Source organism: Arachis stenosperma, chromosome 1, assembly GCF_014773155.1.
Source record: "Arachis stenosperma cultivar V10309 chromosome 1, arast.V10309.gnm1.PFL2, whole genome shotgun sequence".
NCBI lineage: Eukaryota > Viridiplantae > Streptophyta > Magnoliopsida > Fabales > Fabaceae > Arachis > Arachis stenosperma.
Window position 1 is genome coordinate 46,925,761 of NC_080377.1, and position 9,262 is coordinate 46,935,022.

At 40.5% G+C, this 9,262-nt stretch overlaps 1 non-coding gene across 1 annotated transcript; it reads left to right on the plus strand.

Annotated features, from left to right (window-relative positions):
- Window positions 1-8,706: 8,706 nt before the first annotated feature.
- Window positions 8,707-8,814, plus strand: LOC130954186 (small nucleolar RNA R71). Its single transcript, XR_009076215.1, has one exon. It is a non-coding gene; the product is annotated as a small nucleolar RNA R71 (small nucleolar RNA).
- Window positions 8,815-9,262: the final 448 nt, after the last annotated feature.

Genomic DNA, 9,262 nt, shown 5'->3' on the forward strand with positions numbered 1-9,262 from the left:
ATATTAGAGATAGAATTGTTTGATGTATGGGGAATTGACTTCATGGGCCATTCCCACATCATACTCAAACACCTACATTCTGGTGGCAGTGGACTATGTATCTAATGGTAGAAGCAATTGCTACACCCACTAACGATACCAAGACCGTACTGAAATTCCTCCAGAAGAACATTTTCAGCAGTTTGGCGTCCCCAGAGTGCTAATCAGTGATGGGGGCACTCATTTCTGCAATAAACAGCTATACTCTGCTATGGTTAGATATGGAATCAGCCATAAAGTGGCAACTCCGTATCATCCACAGACAAATGGGCAAGCTGAAGTCTCTAACGAGAGCTAAAAAGAATCCTGGAACGGACTGTAATGGCCCGAAGAAAGGATTGGGCAAAGAGCTTGGATGATGCTCTGTGGGCATACAGAACAGCATTCAAGACTCCTATAGGAACCTCTCCATACCAATTGTGGTGTATGGGAAGGCCTGTCATTTGCCGGTGGAACTGGAACATAAAGCCTACTGGGCAACCAGATTCCTAAACATGGATGCACAGTTAGCTGGTGAGAAAAGACTGCTCCAGCTAAATGAGCTAGAGGAGTTCAGACTCAATGCTTCGAAAATGCAAAAATTATAAGGAAAAGGCAAAGAGTGGCATGACAAGAGATTGTCAACCAGAGTCTTTGAGCCAGGACAGAAGTTCTGCTCTTCAACTCCAGGCTCAAACTGTTTCCAGGAAAACTCAAGTCCCGGTGGAGGGGTCCGTATGTGATTACAGGAGTATCACCATATGGATATGTTGAGCTTCAGGATATTGATTCTGACAAGAAGTTCATTGTTAATGGACAGAGAATCAAGCACTATCTTGAAGGAAATTTTGAGCAGGAATGCTCAAAACTGAGACTTGAGTGATTCTCAGTGAAAGTCCAGCTAAAGACAGTAAAGAAGCGCTTGCTGGGAGGCAACCCAGTCATTAGGAAGTTGTATGATTAGTTCTTACAGAGGCAAGTATCAAAAATGAAGGAATTCACAGAGTTACAGAAGGATTCAGCTCAAAAAGCAGAGAAAATGAGCTTACTGGCGAAAAAAAAAAACGCCAGTAAGGGGCATTTTGGGCGTTAAACGCCAGAATGGGTACCATTCTGGGCGTTTAACGCCAGGAATGGTGCCATTTGGGCGTTAAACGCCAGAATGGGCACCATTCTGGGCGTTTAACGCCAGGTGTGCAGCATCCTGGGCGTTTTGGAAAAAACGCCCAGTGAGGAAGGATTTCTGGCGTTTAACGCCAGCCAGGGTACCTGGCTGGGCGTTAAACGCCCAAAAGGGGCAACAAATGGGCGTTAAACGCCAGAATGGGTGCCATTCTGGGCGTTTAACGCCAGCTTGGTGGGGGGACACAATTTTGTTTTCAAATCAGATTTTTTTCAAACTTTCCTTTTCTCACCCATACTTTTCTACAAAATCACACTTCAATCATCATCATTCACTTCCAAATCTTCAAAAATCAAAACTTTTTTTTTCAAATCAATTACAAACATTGTACAAAAATTTCACCCTTTTCTCATTTCTTCTCAAATCTTCTCAAATCTCCTTTCAAATTCCTCTTTGTTTTCGAATAACTCCCCTCCCCACCTTATAAATGCACGTTTGTTCCACTCTTCCAACACACCATTCGAATTTTCTCTTCTTCCCCCTCTTTCTCTCTTCTCTTTTGCTTGAGGACAAGCAAACCTCTAAGTTTGGTGTGCTTTTCCGTGATCACTAAGCCAAGATTCATCAATATCATGGCTCCTAAGGGAAAACAAACCAATTTAAGAGGCAAGAAAGAGAATAATCCAAAGAATCTTTGGAATGAAGAGAAGTTCTTAACCAAAGAACATGAAGACCATTATCATAAAATAATGGGTCTGAGGTCAGTGATCCCGGAAGTTAATTTGATCTGAAAGAAGATGAATATCCGGGGATCCAAGAGCAAATTCGAAACAGAGGATGGAAAGTTCTAACCAATCCTGAGACAAAGGTTGGAAGGAACATGGTTCAGGAATTCTACTCAAATCTGTGGCTAACAGATAAGCAGAGAATGACTGGAACTGCTTACCATACCCATAGAACCATGGTCAGAGGGAAAGTTATATACTTCCATCTGAACAAAATAAGAGAAATATTCAAGTTGCCTCAACTGCAAGATGATCCTGATTCCTTTAATAGGAGGATGGTGAGAGTAGATAAGGGGTTGGATCAGGTTCTAGAGGACATATGCCTCCCTGGAACTAAGTGGATAACCAATTCTAAGGGTGTCCCAAACCAACTCAAGAGGGGAGACCTCAACCCAATTGCAAGAGGTTGGCTAGACTTTATTTGGCATTCCATATTGCCCACTAGCAACCGTTCTGAGGTCACCATCAAGAGAGCAGTGATGATCCATTGCATTATGCTTGGAAAAGAAGTGGAGGTCCATCATCTGATTGCTTGTGAGATCTACACAATTGCAAATAGGAATTCCACTGTAACCAAATTGGCTTACCCAAGCTTGATCTCCTTGCTCTGTAAAGAGGCTGGGGTGAAGATAGAAGAAGATGAACTCATACCCATAGAACATCCAATCACCAAGAAGACAATGGAAAGAACAAGAGAAGCAGGGGCGTGAAATTCAAGAGATGAAACGCCAAAAGCTCTCCTCTCAAGCTGAGGGAGCATCCACTTCTCAAAATCAAGGTTGTTGAGTTCTAACTCTGTGAAAACCTCTATCATTAGGAGCCTATTTTTTTCGTTTTTTTTATTTATTATTTTTAGTCTTATCTTATATCTATATTTGAGTCTTGTTCTTAATTAATAAAATTAATAAAGTTTATGCCTTAAAGCTATGAATGCCCTATGAATCCATCACCTCTCTTAAAAGAAAAATGCTTTAATCACAAAAGAACAAGAAGTACAGGGTTTCGAAATTTATCTCTGAAACTAGTTGAATTAGTTTGATGTGGTGACAATACTTTTTGTTTTCTGAATGAATGCTTGAACAGTGCATATGTCTTTTGAATTTGTTGTTTTAAGAATGTTAAAATTGTTGGCTCTTGAAAGAATGAGGAGAAAGAGAACTGTTATTGAGGATCTGAAAAATCATCAAATTGATTCTTGAAGCAAGAAAAGCAGTAAAAAAAAAAAATTTCGAAAAAAAAAGAAGAGAAAAGAGAAGGAAATAAAGTTGTGATCCAAGGCAACAAGAGTGTGCTTAAGAACCCTGGACACCTCTAATTGGGGACTTTAGCAAAGCTGAGTCACAATCTAAAAAGGTTCACCCAATTATGTGTCTGTGGCATGTATGTATCCGGTGGTAATACTGGAAGACAGAGTGCTTTGGGCCACAGCCAAGACTCATACACTGGCTATGTTCAAGAATCAATATACTTAACTAGGAGAATCAATAACACTATCTGAGTTCTGAATTCTTATAGATGCCAATCATTCTGAACTTCAAAGGATAGGGTGAGATGCCAAAACTGTTCGGAGGCAAAAAGCAACTAGTCCCGCTCATCTAATTGGAGCTATGTTTCTTTGATATTTTGGAATCTATAGTATATTCTCTTCTTTTATCCTATTTTGATTTTCAGTTGCTTGGGGACAAGCAACAATTTAAGTTTGGTGTTGTGATGAGCGGATAATTTGTATGCTTTTTGGCATTGTTTTTAGTATGTTTTCAGTATCTTTTAGTTAGTTTTTAGTATATTTTATTAGTTTTTAATTAAAATTCACTTTTCTGGACTTTACTATGAGTTTGTGTGTTTTTCTGTGATTTCAGGTATTTTCTGACTGAAATTGAGGGTCCTGAGCAAAAATCTGATCCAGAGACTGAAAAGGACTGCAGATGCTGTTGGATTCTGACCTCCCTGCACTCGAAGTGGATTTTCTGGAGCTACAGAAGCCCAATTGGCGCGCTCTCAACGGCATTGGAAAGTAGACATCCTGGGCTTTCCAGCAATATATAATAGTCCATACTTTGCCCAAGATTTGATGGCCCAAACCGGCGCTCAAAGTCACCTACAGAAATTCCAGCGTTAAACGCCGGAACTGGCATAAAATTTGGAGTTAAACGCCCAAACTGGCATGAAAGCTGGCGTTTAACTCCAGAAAAGGTCTCTACACGAAATTCCTTCATTGCTCAGCCCAAGCACACACCAAGTGGGCCCGGAAGTGGATTTTTCTGTCATTTACTCAATTCTGTAAACCTTAGGACACTAGTTTACTACTTATAGGATCTTTTGACATTGTATCCGTACCTTATGACCTCATAACATTTTGTACACGTTCTTTCCACAGTATGAGCCTCTAAACCCCATGGTTGGGGGTGAGGAGCTCTGCTGTGTCTTGATGGATTAATGCAATTACTACTGTTTCTTATTCAATCATGCTTGCTTCGATTCTAAGATAACACTTGTTCTTAATCCGGATGAATGTGATGATCCGTGACAATCATCATCATTCTCAACTATGAACACGTGCCTGACAACCACCTCTGTTCTATCTTAGATTGAGTAGTTATCTCTTGGGTTCTTTCATCGGAATCTTCGTGGTATAGGCAGGACCTGATGGCAGCATTCAAGAGAATCCGGAAGGTCTAAACCTTGTCTGTGGTATTCTGAGTAGGATTCAATGATTGAATGACTGTGACGTGCTTCAAACCTGTAACCTACTGGGCGTTAGTGACAGACGCAAAAGAGTGATTCTATTCCGGTAGGGGAGGGAACCAAACCGGTGATTGGCAGCACTGTGACAGAGTGTGTGCATTAGCTTTCACTGCGCGGATGGGAGGTAGCTGCTGACAACAGTGAGACCCTACACGAGCTTGCCATGGAAGGAGACATGCGTGTTTGATGAAGAAGACAGTAGGAAAGCAGAGATTCGGAAGATGGAGCATCTCCAAACCTCAACCCATTCTCCATTACTGCAGTACAAGTAACCATTACATGTTCTTTTGCTTCTTACAATCAATCCTGATAGTTTCTGATATCCTGACTAAGATTTACAAAGATAACCATAGCTTGCTTCAAGCCGACAATCTCCGTGGGATCGACCCTTGCTCACGCAAGGTATTACTTGGACGACCCAGTGCACTTGCTGGTTAGTTGTGCGGGATTGCAAAAGTGTTATTGCAATTTCGTGCACCAAATTCCTTCCTGAATTTCCAAGAATTGACTACTGGTCCAACCTAGAAGCATCTATTAACAAGTTGCAAGAGACTATGGAGCAACTGAAGGAAGAACAGCAGAATCAGAACTGCATGCTCTGCAAATTGCTGAAGGAACAAGAGAAGCAGGGGCGTGAAATCCAAGAGATGAAGCGCCAAAAGCTCTCCTCTCAAGCTGAGGGAGCATCCACTTCTCAAAATCAAGGTTGTTAAGTTCTAACTCTGTGAAAACCTCTATCATTAGGAGCCTATGTTTGCGTTTTTTTTCTTGTTTTATTTTTTTTTATAATTTTTTTTTAGTTTCATCTTATATCTATATTTGAGTCTTGTTCTTAGTTCATAATTAATAAAATTTAAGTTTATGCCTTAAAGCTATGAATGTCCTATGAATCCATCACCTCTCTTAAAAGAAAAATGCTTTAATCACAAAAGAACAAGAAATACAGGGTTTCAAAATTTATCTCTGAAACTAGTTGAATTAGTTTGATGTGGTGACAATACTTTTTGTTTTCTGAATGAATGCTTGAACAGTGCATATGTCTTTTGAATTTGTTGTTTTAAGAATGTTAAAATTGTTGGCTCTTGAAAGAATGAGGAGAAAGAGAACTGTTATTGAGGATCTGAAAAATCATCAAATTGATTCTTGAAGCAAGAAAAGCAGTGAATACAAAAAAAAAATAATTTTCGAAAAAAAAAGAAAAAAAAAGAGAGAAAAAGAAAGAAATAAAGTGATGATCCAAAGCAATAAGAGTGTGCTTAAGAACCCTGGACACCTCTAATTGGGGACTTTAGCAAAGCTGAGTCACAATCTAAAAAGGTTCACCCAATTATGTGTCTGTGGCATGTATGTATCCGGTGGTAATACTGGAAGACAGAGTGCTTTGGGCCACAGCCAAGACTCATACACTAGCTATGTTCAAGAATCATCATACTTAACTAGGAGAATCAATAACACTATCTGAGTTCTGAGTTCTTATAGATGCCAATCATTATGAACTTCAAAGGATAGAGTGAGATGCCAAAACTGTTCGGAGGCAAAAAGCTACTAGTCCCGCTCATCTAATTGGAGCTATGTTTCCTTGATATTTTGGAGTCTATAGTATGTTCTCTTCTTTTTATCCTATTTTGATTTTCAGTTGCTTGGGGACAAGCAACAATTTAAGTTTGGTGTTGTGATGAGCGGATAATTTGTATGCTTTTTGGTATTGTTTTTAGTATGTTTTTAGTATCTTTTAGTTAGTTTTTAGTATATTTTTATTAGTTTTTAATTAAAATTCACTTTTCTGGACTTTACTATGAGTTTGTGTGTTTTTCTGTGATTTCAGGTATTTTCTGACTGAAATTGAGGGTCCTGAGCAAAATCTGATCCAGAGACTGAAAAGGACTGCAGATGCTGTTGGATTCTGACCTCCCTGCACTCAAAGTGGATTTTCTGGAGCTACAGAAGCCCAATTGGCGCGCTCTCAACGGCATTGGAAAGTAGACATCCTGGGCTTTCCAGCAATATATAATAGTCCATACTTTGCCCAAGATTTGATGGCCCAAACCGGCGCTCAAAGTCACCTACAGAAATTCCAGCGTTAAACGCCGGAACTGGCATAAAATTTGGAGTTAAACGCCCAAACTGGCATGGAAGCTGGCGTTTAACTCCAGAAAAGGTCTCTACACGAAATTCCTTCATTGCTCAGCCCAAGCACACACCAAGTGGGCCCGGAAGTGGATTTTTCTGTCATTTACTCATTTCTGTAAACCTTAGGATACTAGCTTTTACTACTTATAGGATCTTTTGACATTGTATCCGTACCTTATGACCTCATAACATTTTGTAAACGTTTCTTTCCACAGTATGAGCCTCTAAACCCCATGGTTGGGGGTGAGGAGCTCTGCTGTGTCTTGATGGATTAATGCAATTACTACTGTTTCTTATTCAATCATGCTTGCTTCCATTCTAAGATAACACTTGTTCTTAATCCGGATGAATGTGATGATCCGTGACAATCATCATCATTCTCAACTATGAACACGTGCCTGACAACCACCTCTGTTCTATCTTAGATTGAGTAGTTATCTCTTGGGTTCTTTAATCGGAATCTTCGTGGTATAGGCAGGACCTGATGGCAGCATTCAAGAGAATCCGGAAGGTCTAAACCTTGTCTGTGGTATTCTGAGTAGGATTCAATGATTGAATGACTGTGACGTGCTTCAAACCTGTAACCTACTGGGCGTTAATGACAGACGCAAAAGAGGGATTCTATTCCGGTAGGGGAGGGAACCAAACCGGTGATTGGCAGTACTGTGACAGAGTGCGTGCATTAGCTTTCACTGCGAGGATGGGAGGTAGCCATTGACAACGGTGAAACCCTACACGAGCTTGCCATGGAAGGAGACTTGCGTGTTTGATGAAGAAGACAGTAGGAAAGCAGAGATTCAGAAGATGGAGCATCTCCAAACCTCAACCCATTCTCCATTACTGCAATACAAGTAACCATTACATGTTCTTTTGCTTTTTACAATCAATCCTGATAATTTCTGATATCCTGACTAAGATTTACAAGATAACCATAGCTTGCTTCAAGCCGACAATCTCCGTGGGATCGACCCTTGCTCACGCAAGGTATTACTTGGACGACCCAGTGCACTTGCTGGTTAGTTGTGCGGGATTGCAAAAGTGTTATTGCAATTTCGTGCACCAGAACTCATTGGAGGCCAGTGGACGTCCATTGAGGTCTTCCTCAGTGGCGTTCACTGCCTCTTCCTCCTCTCCAAATTCGGCCATGTTGATGGCCTTGCACTCTCCTTTTGGATTTTCTTCTATATTGCTTGGAAGAGTACTAGGAGGGAGTTCAGTAATTTTCTTGCTCAGCTGTCCCACTTGTGCCTCCAAGTTTCTAATGGAGGACCTTGTTTCATTCATGAAACTTTGAGTGGTTTTGATTAGATCAAAGACCATGGTTGCTAAGTCAGAGTGGTTCTGCTTAGAATTCTCTGTCTGTTGTTGAGAAGATGATGGAAAAGGCTTGCCATTGCTAAACCTATTTCTTCCACCATTATTGTTGTTGAAACCTTGTTGAGGTCTCTGTTGATCCTTCCATGAGAGATTTAGATGATTTCTCCATGAGGAATTATAGGTGTTTCCATAGGGTTCTCCCATGTAATTCACCTCTTCCATTGAAGGGTTCTCAGGATCATAAGCTTCTTCTTCAGATGAAGCATCCTTAGTACTGCCTGGTGCATTTTGCATTTCAGACAGACTTTGTGAAATCAAATTGACTTGTTGAGTCAATATTTTGTTCTGAGCCAATATGGCATTCAGAGTATCAATCTCAAGAACTCCTTTCTTCTGATTTGTCCCATTGTTCACAGGATTTCTTTCAAAAGTGTACATGAATTGGTTATTTGCAACCATTTCAATTAGTTCTTGAGCTTCTGTAGGCGTCTTCTTCATATGAAGAGATCCTCCAGCAGAGCTATCCAAAGACATCTTGGATAGTTCAGAGAGACCATCATAGAAAATACCTATGATGCTCCATTCAGAAAGCATATCAGAGGGACACTTTCTGATCAATTGTTTGTATCTCTCCCAAGCTTCATAGAGGGATTCTCCTTCCTTCTGTCTGAAGGTTTGGACTTCCACTCTAAGCTCACTCAATTTTTGAGGTGGAAAGAACTTTTCCAAGAAGGCATTGACTAGCTTTTTCCAAGAGTTCAGGCTTTCTTTAGGTTGTGAATCCAACCATATTCTAGCTCTGTCTCTTACAGCAAAATGGAATAGCATAAGTCTGTAGACCTCAGGGTCAACCCCATTAGTCTTGACAGTGTCACAGATTTGCAAGAATTCAGCTAAGAACTGATGAGGATCTTCCAGTGGAAGTCCATGGAACTTGCAATTCTGTTGCATTAGAGAAACTAATTGAGGCTTAAGCTCAAAGTTGTTTGCTCCAATGGCAGGGATAGAGATGCTTCTCCCATAGAAGTCGGGAGTAGGTGCAGTAAAGTCACCCAGCACCTTCCTTGCATTGTTGGCATTGTTGTTGTTTTTGGCTGCCATGGGTTCTTCTTCTTTGAAGATTTCTGTTAGGTCCTCTACAGAG